General features: G+C 40.8%; 1 pseudogene; it reads right to left on the bottom strand.

Annotated features, from left to right (window-relative positions):
• On the bottom strand, positions 1 to 3,574 carry LOC110209658 (ADP/ATP translocase 3 pseudogene; annotated as a pseudogene).
• Positions 3,575 to 13,873: the final 10,299 nt, after the last annotated feature.

Here is a 13,873-nt window from a genome sequence, read left to right as displayed (position 1 = left end):
TTAGATTACTTTTTTCAATTCATCATACAGGACAAGCATGAAAGCTCCACCCGTGCCTCAAGGAACATTGGACCAGGCACCCTTGAAGAAAGCTTTGGCACCCTCATCTTTAGCAATCTTCCTCAAGTAGTCAATTGTCCCAGTGTACCTGATATCGGCTCCTTTGCACCCAGACTGCATCATCATTTGCCGCCTTACTGTATCAAAGGGACTGCTACACCAGTCACTGTTTGGGTATTCATTCAACTTATCACAATGTGAGTGTTCTTCAAATCGAAGAGCATATCTTTTGCTGTGTCATAGATTCCAAAGTAAGCTGCTCTATAGATAATGATACCCTGCACTGAGACTTTGAAACACTGATACAAGCCATGAATTCCATCAGACTTGGTGATTTTCACAAGGCACTCTCCCAAGCCTTTGAATTCTCTCTCAGGGCCAGATTTCCCTACATCAGCAGCAAAGTGGGTTCTCACAAAAGGGTAGAGAAAGCAGACAGAAGTGCTCCAGCTGCACTACCAGAGGCAAGACTGCCAGCAAAATACCTCCAAAACAGCATGTGCTTGTCCACTCTGCCCCAAAACACCTGCTTATGCTTTTCCTTAAAGACAAAGTTAAGGGTCTGAGTGGGGAAATATCTGATGACATTGGCTAAGGTACCCTGCCAGAAGGAAAGGACCCCTTGTTCCTTTGGAATTCAGACTACACAATCCATTATGCCTCTGTACTGTTTATCTGCAGTAATTTGTTTCCTTGCGTGCTGCACCTGAAATAGCAGCTTAACTCTCTCAATTGGGGCCACCACAGTCTTGGAGATAGCATCGGCGATGCCACTGGCTAGCAAGTCCTTGGTGAAGGAGATAGCCGTCATGGTTATGGAGGGAGAAGATGTTGGAGTTGGAGAAAGGAAGCCGGTGAGAGAGGGCCAAAAGCTGGGGGACTCGTTGCCTGCACAGCCCCTTGCTACAGCTCAGAATGAAAGGCTGTGTATACTACTTTTGACTGCCTTGATGATGAGAATGTTTTTAGGAGTTAGAAGTATCATCTTCCCATGTAGGAATGTGAACAGTTTAACCTTATTGAATCCCTTATGATTTCTCTTTCCTGTTTACCTTTTTATGCTTCTTTTGAGTCTTGTATTTGAAGATCAAATATTCTATTCAGCTCTGGCCTTTTCATCAGGAATGCTTGAAAGTCCTCTATTTCACTGAATTGCCATTTTTCCACCTGAAGGATTATACTCAGTTTTGCTGGGTAGGTGATTCTTGGTTGTATTCCAAGCTCTTTTGCCCTCTGGAATACCATTCTTCTGATACTTTAATGCAGAAACTGCTAAATCTTGTGTTATCCTGCTGTGGTTCTATGATACGTGAACTGTTTTTTTTTTCTTTCTGGCTGCTTGTAATATTTTCTCCTTGACCTGGGAGCTCTGGAATTTGGCTCTGATATTCCTGGGAGTTTTCATTTTGGGATCTCTTTTAGGAGGTGATTGGTGTATTCTTTGGACTTTTATTCAACCCTCTATTTCTAGAACATGAGGGCAGTTTTTCTGGATTATTTCTTGAAAGATGATATCTAGACTCTTTTTTTGATCATGGCTTTTAGGTAGTCCAACAGTTCTTAAATTATCTCTCCTCAATCTATTTTCCAGGTCAATTGTTTTTCCAACGAGATATTTTCTTAAATTTTTTCATTCTTTTGATTTTATTTTATTGTTTCTTGATGTCTCATAAGGTCATTAGCTTCCACTTACCCAATTCTAATTTTTAAGGCATTATTTTCTTCAGTGAGCTTTTGTACCTCTTTTTCCACTTGGCCAATTCTGCTTTTCAAGGCATTCTTCTCTTCATTGGATTTTTTGTGCCTCTTTTACCATTTGGCCTATTCTGGTTCTTAAGGTATTATTTTTCTGCAGCATTTTTTGTGTCTCTTTTACCATGCTGTTGATTTTTAAAAAATCATTATCTTGAATCACTCTCATTTTTCTTCACAATTTTTCTACTACCCCTCCCACTTGATTTTTTAAATCCTTTTTGAGCTTTTCCATGGCCTGAGACCAATTCATATTTTTCTTTGAGGCTTTGGATGTAGCAGTTTTGACTTTGTTTTCTTTTGAGTTTGCATTTTTGTCTTTCTTATCACCATACTAACTTTTTATAATCACGATCTTTTTCTGCTGTATTCTCATTTTTCCAGCCTATTTCTTGACTTTTAACTCTATGCTCTGCTTCTGGAAAGGGCACTGTTCCAAGCTTCAGGTTTTTCTTTGTGCAACTGTTTTCAGAGATAATTCTAGGAACCTGTAAGTTTTTGGTATTTCCAAGGTGGTATGATCTAGGGAGAGGTGTGTTTACTACTCTCCTGGCCTGTAAGTGACCACAGGCACTCTTTTCGGCCCTGGAACTGTGACCAGGATCCCAGCTCATCTGCAGTAGCAAGCTCTGGGGTGCTAGTGCTTCTTCTCACGTGACCCAGTTCCAAGTATGGGCAAAGCAACAAAGTCCTGCCCCTTCTGCCAGTAAAGAGATCCTTGTATCTCCTTCTGACCAGTTGTCTGACCCTCTTTTACTGTCTGTGGGATGAGAGGTCTGGAAACCACCACTGCCACCACTGATCAGTCACTCCCAATGTCTACTGCTGGTTTGCTGGAATGTGGCCTGGCTGAAGTATGCTCCACTAAGTTGTCTTATGCTGGAAAAAATTTTCACCCCATCCTTTTGTGGGTTCTGCCACCCCAGAATTTATTTTATAACATTATTTAAAGGTATTTGGAGGGGGGAGTTCAGGGCAGTCCCTGCCTTTTCTCTGCTAAATTGGCTTTGCCCACCTTGAGCTGAACTTTGAAGGAAACTAGTGATTCTAACAGGTTGAGGTAAGGGGAGAACACATTCCAGGCTTTGCAAAGGCACAGAGATAAGAAAGGAAGGTTTTTCTTTATGAGATAGCAAGATGACCAATTTAGCTAGACCCTCAAGTTCCTGAAGGGAATGATATGATAAAGAGCTAACGGCTTTATTATTGCCTTTTGTTTTTACACAATAGTCATTTGTGGGGGAAAACCCTCCCTCCACCAATCGCAGGTCCTTAATGCATATTTGTTATTGTTGAATTTGCTTAAATGTAGCAGCTTAAAGGGATAGGCTGAATATTAAGGAGAATTAAAGCAGGATTTATCCTAATTGAGATCTTTATAGGAGCTTATCCTATATAGGACAGTATTGCCTTAGTAAGAATTGTTGTTTGTCCTTCATTTTTGAAGAGTACTAGGAAGAAATGATGTGTGGAAGGTCTAATTCTGAACTGCACAGATTGATTAAGATCAAGTCAGTCCAGGATTTCAAGGAAAAAAGGCATAGTTCTACAAATATTTGATTTGACTATAGAGTTTAATGGTCCAGTTCACACTATTAGGCGTGTTCACATATCCAAAGGGTGCAAGAACATGCGCTCACCTGCTTTGCTGCCCCAGGGTTTCAGCCTTCATTCTAGTCCTAAGAGATGAAGCAATGTCTACCATAACTCCAGGGCACAACCCTTCCATAGAAAGGCAGGGAGATTCTGAGCGGTTCACCATGTCAGTGCTGATGCTGTTTTATATTCAATAAGACAATGCAGCTGGGAGCCCTTTACAAAGGTATCAGTCTAGTCTGATTGGGCACTTCTAAACACAACAATTATGAGCCAACCACCTAGGTGTAAATACAGGAGCTGGTAACATCCTTTGGTAGTTATATTGTCATTCTGGGTGTTTCTGTTTGTGGGTACCCCCACATCCCTTGAGAGGAAGGGGCATTAACAAGACTCCTAGAACTCCCAGAATAGACAGGGATGAGGAAAGCCTCTTAATTTTGTAAAATTGAATTATATATAACCTTTTAATGCTCCAGGAAACTCTTTAAGATTGTAAATTATAGAACAATTGGAGATTTACCTTGATAGAGAAGATGTTCACTTTCATCAGAACCTCTCTATATCCATGAAATCACAAGTCCAGATTCCTTCCTTCCTTCCTTCCTTCCTTCCTTCCTTCCTTCCTTCCTTCCTTCCTTCCTTCCTTCCTTCCTTCCTTCCTTCCTTCCTTCCTTCCTTCCTTCCTTCCTTCCTTCCTTCCTTCCTTCTACCTTCTTTCTTTCACACAGTAGAACCTTGGGCCAAATCTCGCTGGACTTTAGTTTCCATCTCTGTAAATTGAGTGGAGCTGGCCTCAGAGACAGGAAAACCTGGGTTTGAATTTTGCTTCTGACACATATAGCTGTGTGATCACTAGCAAGTCATTTAACTTCAGGGCCTAAGGAAATTCTTTAAGAAACTAAATTATAGGTGATTTGCCTATCTGTTTTCCATAGCAGGAATTTCTCTACTAATGAAATCAAAGACCCTGACTCGCCTCTCTCAATGAAGGGGTTAGATGTCTCTGTAACAATAAGCACAAAATCACAGAATCTGAGAGTTGGAGGAGATCTCAGCAGACATGTAGTCCAACTCTCGCATGAAAGGCATCCCAGTTCTAACATACCCAATGATAGGACATCCAGTCTCTACTCAAGGACCTACAAGGAAGGGTAACCTACCACCTCTTCAGACAGCCCATTGTGTTTTTTGGATAGTTCTAATTTTTAAAACGTTTTTTTCCTGACATCAATCCCGAATTTTCATCTTTGTAGCTTCCACACATTGGTCCTGGCTCTTCCCTATGGGGTCAGATGGAACAAGTCTAGTTCCCTCCTTCACATGACAGCCTTTCAAATACTAGAACACAGCTATATTTTCCTCCATGAATCTTTCCTGGAGGCTAAACATTTCCAGATCCTTCAGCTCATCTCTATATGTCATGGATACAATGTCCTTCATCATCCTGGTTGCCTCCCTCTGGACACAGCGGGGAGAAAAGACTTCTGGTACCAGGATTGTGAGTTATTCCTTTGCCACCCATTTTCTCTGCACATGTTGCTCATTACCACTGTACTCTAAGTCTCTCCTGTTCTTCCCATGAACGCTCTGTGCATTTGTAGGAAAGTGAACATGTCTAATTTAGCTTGTATACATCTTGTTTGTACACATTTACTTGTACATAGTTATTTTCATATTGTTTCCTTCATTATGCTGTGACCTCATGAGAATCTATCCCATCTCTTGTCTTTCTTTCTATCCTCAGCAATTAGCACAGTGCCTTGTTAGGTGTTTAATAAATGCTTATTGACTGACTGTTCTTGATCTGCTATTTGAACAAATGCCTTCGCTAAAAGCCAATTAATTACATTAGCTGATTGTTAATAGAAAGCACACTGGTAGGGGCCCATGAGCTACCATATAAGAAGTATAGCCGAACAAGTTTACTCCTAAAGCTCGAAGTAGCAGTTACAACTCTGGGGTCCCCAGGCTACAGGTGCAAGAGTAAGTTGGGGGAACCTCTTTTAGGCAACTCTTACAAGATTCTTTATTAAAAGCTTGCTACAATCTAGGTAAATCTATATCCACAGCATTCTCCTCATCTACCCAGTTCCAGTTCCAGAATCCTGTCAAAAAGGAAAAGGAGGTGAAACCTGCCTTTTTGTGGTTGAGGGTTGGAGTTTGGAGGCAGAAGATGTGAGAGTACATAAATAACAGCCCATCCAAAGGGAATTTTGACCTCTTATGAATTAAGAGTTTAGCTCCTTCAGGTCAGAGAATCTGACTCTCATTTTTGTTTTTGTATCTTCATCACCTAACACAGTCCTTGTTGCATTATTAATTATTTATTTATCCATGCCTTTAATTGATCGCTGAGCGAGATTTACAGGCCAGAAGACTATGGGGGTTTCCTTATCCTCCTACCCACCTCACCTGTATTCCCAGATCTTTGCTGCCTCCCTTCCCACACTTTTTTCCCTCACAAATCAAAGCCAGAGTGGAGTTTTGATGAGGGTTTAAGGTAGTGATTTTCAGTATAACCACATGGCAGAAAACAGAATATTGTAGTAGAGATAACTAGTCAGCACTAATCTGGCTGCTAGAAACTACACTTCTCCCTACTGAGGAGCTTCAGCCCTATGGGACACTTGGTCCAGGAGAAACAGAGTTGTGCGACCTTCTATCTCTGGTTTCATCACCACATTCTTGCCACACAGCAAAGAATATTGTTTAGTTCCCTGTGATCTTGTGGGGCTCACATGGCCCCATTTGACAGCTCACTTAGTAACTATGTCCCTTAACCAGGGGCAAGGTGGGAGGTTGACCGGAACCTGTAACACCAAGAACTTGTAGAAGCACATTAGACTTTAGAAAGAATTTTGGACATTCTGGCCCAATGTCCTCATTTTCTAGATGAACAAGCAGACACCCAGAGAGGCTTAATTACCCAAAATCATACAAGGGGCAAGTGGTAGAGGATTCAAACATCACTCTTCTCACTCACATCCAAAGCTTTTTTCACTATACCATGAGTCTTCTTAGTAATTATTATTATTACTAATTATTATAGTAATTATTGTAGTTACTTATAATGATAGCATTTATGTAATGTTTTAAGGTTTGCGAACCACTCTACAAATATCATCTCATTTAATCCTCACAACCATCTGGGAGGTAGGTGCTATTATTATCAGCCCTATTTTACAGAGGACAAAACTGAGGCAGAGGGCAAGTGACTTGCCCAGAGTCACACAGCTAGTATGCGTCTGAGACAGAATTAGAACTTCTGGACTCCCAAGTCCAGCACTGGATGCAAAAATGAACGCATCCCCTGGCTGTCCTTGTAGAATTCAGAAAGAAATATCAATTTCAATACAGAAGGAAATTCTATTTGAATTATTGCTTATAGAACAACAACAAAAAATTCCCACCAGTTCTCAGTTCTCCTCTTCTACCTGGCAAGCAGTTGAGGGTGGGGAGGGGAGGGGTTGGTTAATAATCAGCTCATCTATTGCTTCCATTTTCCCCTGGAAGATTGCTTTCTATTTGAAGATTAATGGGAAGGAACAGTCCTTACTGATTGCTAGCAAATATTCACTCTTTTGCATGTTTTGTAACCATCGCTGCTCTAACTCTGTGGTCCCAACACTTGTTAGTTAAGTGAGGATTCCTTCTGCCCTCATGCCAAGCTGGGCTCCCCCCCCCCCCCCGTCTTTTCAGTCTTGTCAGCACTTTGCTATTTCTGGGCTAAGGAGCTCAGTCTTAAGAGACATGTCTCTGAGTCAGTAATAAAGGTTCTTAACCTGGGAAAGCAGAAAGACTTAGAACTGAGTAAGGGAGGGGAGTTGGAGACAAGAGCAAACCTGGATGAGAATTAGCCTTGGCCATGAAATAGGGAGCCCCCTATTCTGCATCCCCCATTCAAATCTTCCTAGGAAATCTAATCTCTTTCAGAGCTGCTTGTGTCTGGTGTCACATGGGGGATCCCTTAAAGCCTCTCAGGACAATTGTAAATAAATCTGAGATTTACACTTGGCCTAGGGCAGAAGGGGATTCCAGGCCATAACATCAATGAGTGTTTTCCCCAAATAGCTGCAGCGAGGACTAATAGTTCGTTTCATTATTATGATTATTTAAAGAGCTGTAGTATTTGGAAAATCCACCTACCCCAGGGATTGTCAGCCTGGCTCAACCTGGATGTTGATCATGATTGGGCTTCTGGCAAGGAATTTCCATCAAAATAAACCTCCCGTTAGATAACGCTCAGCAAGGTAAGGTCACTCCTTTTTTCTAAAACAGGGTTTTTTTTTTACCTTTGTTACATCATGGATCCGTTTGGCAATCTGATGAAATTGATGGGCCCCTTCTCAGATTAATGTCTATATATATAATTGAAGGGAATGCTGATTTTAGTTAAAAGATAAGAAAATAAACATGTACTTTAAAATTTTTATTTTAATATCATATTAATCAATATCCATATTAATATTTCAATATAAATATAATTTTAGGATAATAAAATAAATGTGAATTATAATTTTAATTTTATATTAATATTTTAAAATAAACATATAATTTTAGGGTGACAAAATAAACATGGAATATTTTTTCACAAATAAGTTCCCAACTCCCTCCTCTCCTGCAATCTATCTATAGACCACGTACTTCAGGTTAAGGACCTCTGCTCTAAAGAAATAAGATGTCCCCTTTTGGCAATCTGTTGAAGCCTATGGGTCCTGTTCTCAAAATGACACTTTTTAAATAATTGAAGGAAATGCTAACTTTCAACAAGAGGGTAGTAAAATAAACATAACATTTTTTTTTCCCATCAGAGTTCACAACCCCCCTGCAATTTATGTACAGACCATGTACTAGAGGTTAAAGACCCCTGCTCTAAAGAAACAAGATAAGGAGATACGGGGAATTTTCTATAGCAGTCAAAGGCTTTCCTTAATTCTTCTAGGCCTACAAGTTATCAAGAGAAGAGTGAACCTGTGACCCATGACCTATTAGATTTGAATCCCCAGCACTTAGCCTGGTACACGATATTTAATTAATGAATGCTAATTGACTTGACTTTCTGAAGTCTTTTCCAAATCTGAAATGGTAGGACTTGCTGAGTATCTCCAATAAAGCAGTTCTGCTGGCTCAGTTCTGACTATTTCTGCCATTACCTCAAGTTCAGCCTCTAGTGTCATATACTCTCTTACAGTTGGGGACTGTTTGTATATTTTTTAAAATGGGTTGGACTTTTCTGAAAGTTAAAACTCAAAAAGGATTATGTGGGGTGGCCATTTTATATCATGTGACTGTTGTTTTTGGTTTATTTCTTTATGAATCGGAAGTATTCACCAAAGCTCCTTGGATATGGCAGTTTTTTATTTATTGCTTACATACAATTCATTCTTTGCAGCCTAGCTATACTGAACAAGTCCGAATTTAAGGTGTGAAACGATGGTTAATAAATCTTTCCCTAGTTCAAACAAACAAACGAACAAACAAACAGGAAAGGATCAAATTCCTGGTCTTGATGGATTCATGGGAGAATTCCGCCCAACTTTAAAAGAACAATTAATGTCAATACTACACAAATTAGTCTCAAAAATTAAGAAAGGTGGCAGCTAGGTGGCGCAGTGTATAGAGCACTGGCCCTGGATTCAGGAGGATCTGAGTTCAAATTCTGCCTCAGACACGTAACACTTACTAGCCATGTGACCTTGGGCAACTCACTTAACCCCATTGCCTAGCCAAAAAACCCAAGCAAACAAACAAACAAACAAAAACCACACACACAAAAAAAACCCAACCAAAAAAAATTAAGAAAGAAAATACCCTGTCAGATTCTTTTTTTTTGGAGACAAATATAGTCCTAGTACTTAAACCATGGAAAGATAAAGGAAAGAACTACAGACTAATATCATAAATGGATATAAATTCAAAAATTTTAAATAAAATCTGTCAGATGACAGTGACTCATCCAAGAAATCATTTCTTATAACCAACTTGGATTTATACCAGCGCTAATGCAAGGATGGTTCAATAACTGGAAAACAATCAACTTAATTAATCATATTGAAAATAATCAAGAAGTTTTTATCAAGTGCCCAGGATATGCCAGGCACTGGGGATGAAATATGCCCATCCATCCAAGAGTTATAGTCTACCAGGGGCAAAGGGGAAAGGTAGTAAGCATTTATGTATTGCCTGCTGTGTGCCAGTCACTGTGCTAAACATGTTACCATTTTATTTCACTTGATCCTCAAAACAATGGAGGTAGGTGCTGTTATTATCTCCATTTTGTAGCTTAAAAAAAACTGAGACATTGAGGTTAAGTGACTTACCTAAGGTCACAGAGCTAAATTGAACTCAGATCCTCCTGACTCCAGGCCCAGCCCCTATCCACTTTGCAACCTGGGGGAAACAACAAAACACACACACACACACACACACACACATATACAATGTGTACATGCATATATGGATATATACACATACAATGTATACATTCATACATAATGTCTATATATGAATAGATATAAATAGATACAAGGTAATTTCTATGGGAAGATGCTAGAATCGGAGAGAAACAGGAAAGATTTCATGTAGAAAGGAGGTTTATTCTGAGTTTTAAAGGAAATTAGGGATTCTAAAAGATGGAGGAAAGGAATGAATGCATTCTAAACAATGGGGAGAAAGAGTGCAAAAAGGAATGGACCACTATGGATGAGGAAAAGTAAGAAGCCTAGTCTGGTTGGAATATAGAGTATGAAGGGAAGTAAGGTGTACTAAAGCTATATCGGGAGATTGAAGCCAGATTGTGAAGAGCTTTAAATGTTATATAAAGGACTTCATATTGATTCTAAAGGTAATAGGGTGCCACTGAAGTTTGTTGATTAGGAGAATGACATGATCAGACTCACACTTCAGAAAAATTAATGGATAAAATTGGATAAAATTAAAGGATAGATTGGAGATAGAAGAGAATTGAGGCCAGGAAGCAAATTAGGAGGCTATTGTAATGGTCAGGCACGAGGTGATGAGGGACTGAATGAGCAAGGCGGCTGTGTGAGTGGGGAGAAGGAACTGAGGATGGATGTGAGAAATGTTGTGAATGTGGAATTGACAAGATTTGACAACTGGTTGCATGCATAGAGTGAGGGAGAGTGAAGAGATTGCAAACCCAGATGCATAGAAAGATGGTGGTGCTCTTGACAGAAATATGGCAAGTTAGGAAGAGGGGTGGGTTTGGGGGAGTAAAGAAGATGAATGTTGTTTTGCACATGTCGAGTATGAACTGGGATGTCTAGTTCAAAATGTCCAGCAGGCAATTGCAGTGCATAAGATTGGTAATAAGGAGAGAGACCAACGCTGGCTATATAAATCTGAGGGTGGTGCACGTTGCCTAGAGAGAAAAATTAATGCCATGAGAGCTGAAGAGATTATCAATAGAGAGGACGCAGAGGGAAAAGAGGAGAGCACCTAGGACAGTGCCTCATTGAACACCTACAGTAAGGGAGCACGGTGTGGATGATGGTCCGTCAACTGACTGAGAAGACGTGGTCAGACAGGGAGCAGGAGAACCAAAGGGAGGCATGTAGTGAAAATACAGAGAGGGGGAGCGTCTAGGAAAAGAGGATGACCAATAGTGTCAAATGCCACCAAGAGGTCAAGAAAGATGAAGACTGAGCTAAAGGCCCATGATTTTGCAAAGAAGAGATCATTAATAACTTTGCACATAGAAGTTTTAGTTAAGCAATGAGGCTGGAAGACAGATGGCAAGGGCTTGAGAGGCAAATGAGAAGATAAGAAAGCATCCTTTCTAGGAGTTTGGTAGAACAAGAGAGATACAGGACAATAACTTGAGGAGACTAGAATTTTAAATTTTTTAAAATTTTAATTTTTTGCTTTTTATATTTTTTAGTGTTTTTTTTTTAAAGAACTAGAGAGATTTGGGCCTGTGTGGATACTGCAGGGAAGAAACCAGTGGTTAGAGAGAGACTGAAGGCTAGAGAGAAAGAGGGCAATATTTGAGAAAAGATTGAAGGATGGAGACAAGGACAGAGGAGATCTCTTTATTTATTTCTTATTTTTAGGCGATTGGGGTTAAGTGACTTGCCCAGGGTCACACAGCTAGTTAAGTGTCAAGTGTTTGCTCTGAGGCTGGATTTGAACTCAAGTCCTCCTGATTTCAGGGCAGGTGCTCTATCCACTGAGCCACCTAGCTGTCCTGACATCTTTTTTTTTCTTTTAACAGAAATTGGAGTTGTACAATGGAGAGGACAGAAGAAGATCACAGTGAATATTTGCTATTTTGTTAGTAAAATATAGGGTGGGATCCTTAGTTGAGAGGGGGAGGGGAAGGGATGGTATGTGAGACTTGAGGAGCAAAGATTTGGAATAACTGCTTTGGTGAACGGGATAGAGGCTTATTTAGGGAGAAATACAAGGATTGCCTGGCTACAATGAGGGCCCAATTGAGATTACAAAAAGGAGCTTTTGGGCAGCTAGGTGGTGCAGTGGATAGAGCACCGGCCCTGGATTCAGGAGGACCTGAGTTCAAATGTGCCCTCAGACACATAACACTCACTAGCTGTGTGACCCTGGGCAAGTCACTTAACCCCATTGCCTAGCCAAAAAAACAAAAACAAAAAAAGCCAAAAAAGGAACTTTGCAGTGAGCCTAATCAGCACGATCGTGTCATTTCTTCCAGCTCTGCTCAGTAGCACATGAGTAGGAGCAGAGGACACAGATAGTGGGAGTGACCCAGGATTGGGGTTTAGCAAAGCATGGGCTGCAATAGGACAAGGGGATGAGGGAATCAATTTTAGAGAAATGTAGAGTTGAAGTAGTTAACTCAAATACCAAGATTTGGAAGGAAGAAAAGTATAGCCAGACCAGGGGTGGTGTCCTGGGAAAGTGCTGAGGGGTGGAAGAACTGGTGGTCATAGTGAGGATGAAAAATAGGTTTAGAGTTCAAATCTAGCTTTAGACATTTACTAGCTGCATGACCCTAGGCAAGTCACTTAGCCTTGATTGGGAGAAGGAGGAGGAGGAAGAGGAGGAGGAGGAGGAGAAAAAGAAGAAGACGAGGCAGCTAGGAGGCACAGTGGATAGAGTGCTGGCCTTGGAGTCAGGAGGACTTGAGTTCAAATCTGGCCTCAGACACTTGACTCTTACAAGCTGTGTGACTCTGGGCAAGCCTCTTAACCCTGATTGCCTCACCAAAAAGAAAAAAAGAAAAAAGATGTTTAGAGATGGAATACTAGGAAGTTAACACAGGATAAAAATAATATGCGAGTTCTTGGTCATAGAAGTAGCAAACTTGTAGGTAATGGTAATATCAAGGGGGTGACTGAGGTGAAGAGGAAGAAGACTCGGGAGTTCAATAAACTGAGCAAATGAGACTTTAGAATGATGGAGGAAACATCATTGTGTATGCTGACGTTTCCTAATGTGAAGGCAGAAGTGGAGAAGACTGAGGACCAGACATCGAACTCACTAAGAATAACCCCAGGGGTCTAGCTTGGCTGACAAATGTGGGGAGCACGAACCTAAGGGGAAGAGAGCTTGCAGAGGTGATGCTCAGGAAGGGCAGTGTGAAGGAAGGGTTATTTTGACTTTTCTTCCAGAACCACTGTGTGTGTAGGTGGAGGAGGAAGGGGATGAGAGAAGGCGTAACCAGTATGGGAAAGGGTGGCCAGGCATGTAGCGTTAGTGGGGGGAGCCAGCTATCTATGAGTGCCAGAAGATCTAACGCTCGTGAAAAAACAAGGTCTAAAATGAAGAGGAAGTATGTTAATTGTGGAATATGAGTTCCAGAGAGCACAGTGAAAGGGACAGGCAGAGTGAGAGAGGCACATTGGACAGGTTGAGCTGAAGTGAATGGGCAGGAAAAAATAGGAAGTAGGCAGCTAGGTGGCACAGTGGATAGAGAGCTGAATCTGGACTCTGGAAGACCTTAGTTCAAATGCAGCCTGATACTTACTAGCCTGGCAAGTCACTTAACCTCTTCTGGCATTAAGTGGGAATAATAATAGCACTAACTTCCCCAATTGTTGTGAGGATTAAAAAAAAATAAGATGTGTAGAGTATTTCATAAACTTTAAAGTATTGTTAACTATTTTGGAGCAGAGGAGTAGCTTACTTGTAGGCAGCTAGAAATTCTACATAATTGGAATTAAAAGATCAAGGTGGAGGTGGGGATTTCTCTAGTCTGGGCAGAATAGGAATGGATGGGAGCAGCAACACTGAGGATCGCATGTAGAATGTCCTCACTCAGACTTGTAGGTGTGTACATGAACAAATAGAAGGAAATATAAAATGCACACATGCAAAATATATAAAATGGATACAAGGCAATTTGGCGGATGGGGAGGTCCTATGCTACAGGGACCAAAGCCAAGAGGAGTCACTATGTCTGAGAGAGAAGGAGAGAGAGCGAGAGAGCGAGAGACAGAGAGAGACAGAGAGAGAGAGACAGAGA

Source organism: Phascolarctos cinereus, unplaced genomic scaffold, assembly GCF_003287225.1.
Source record: "Phascolarctos cinereus isolate Bilbo 61053 unplaced genomic scaffold, phaCin_HiC Scaffold_9;HRSCAF=440, whole genome shotgun sequence".
Taxonomy (NCBI): domain Eukaryota; kingdom Metazoa; phylum Chordata; class Mammalia; order Diprotodontia; family Phascolarctidae; genus Phascolarctos; species Phascolarctos cinereus.
This window is presented reverse-complemented; position numbering and strand designations above follow the sequence as displayed.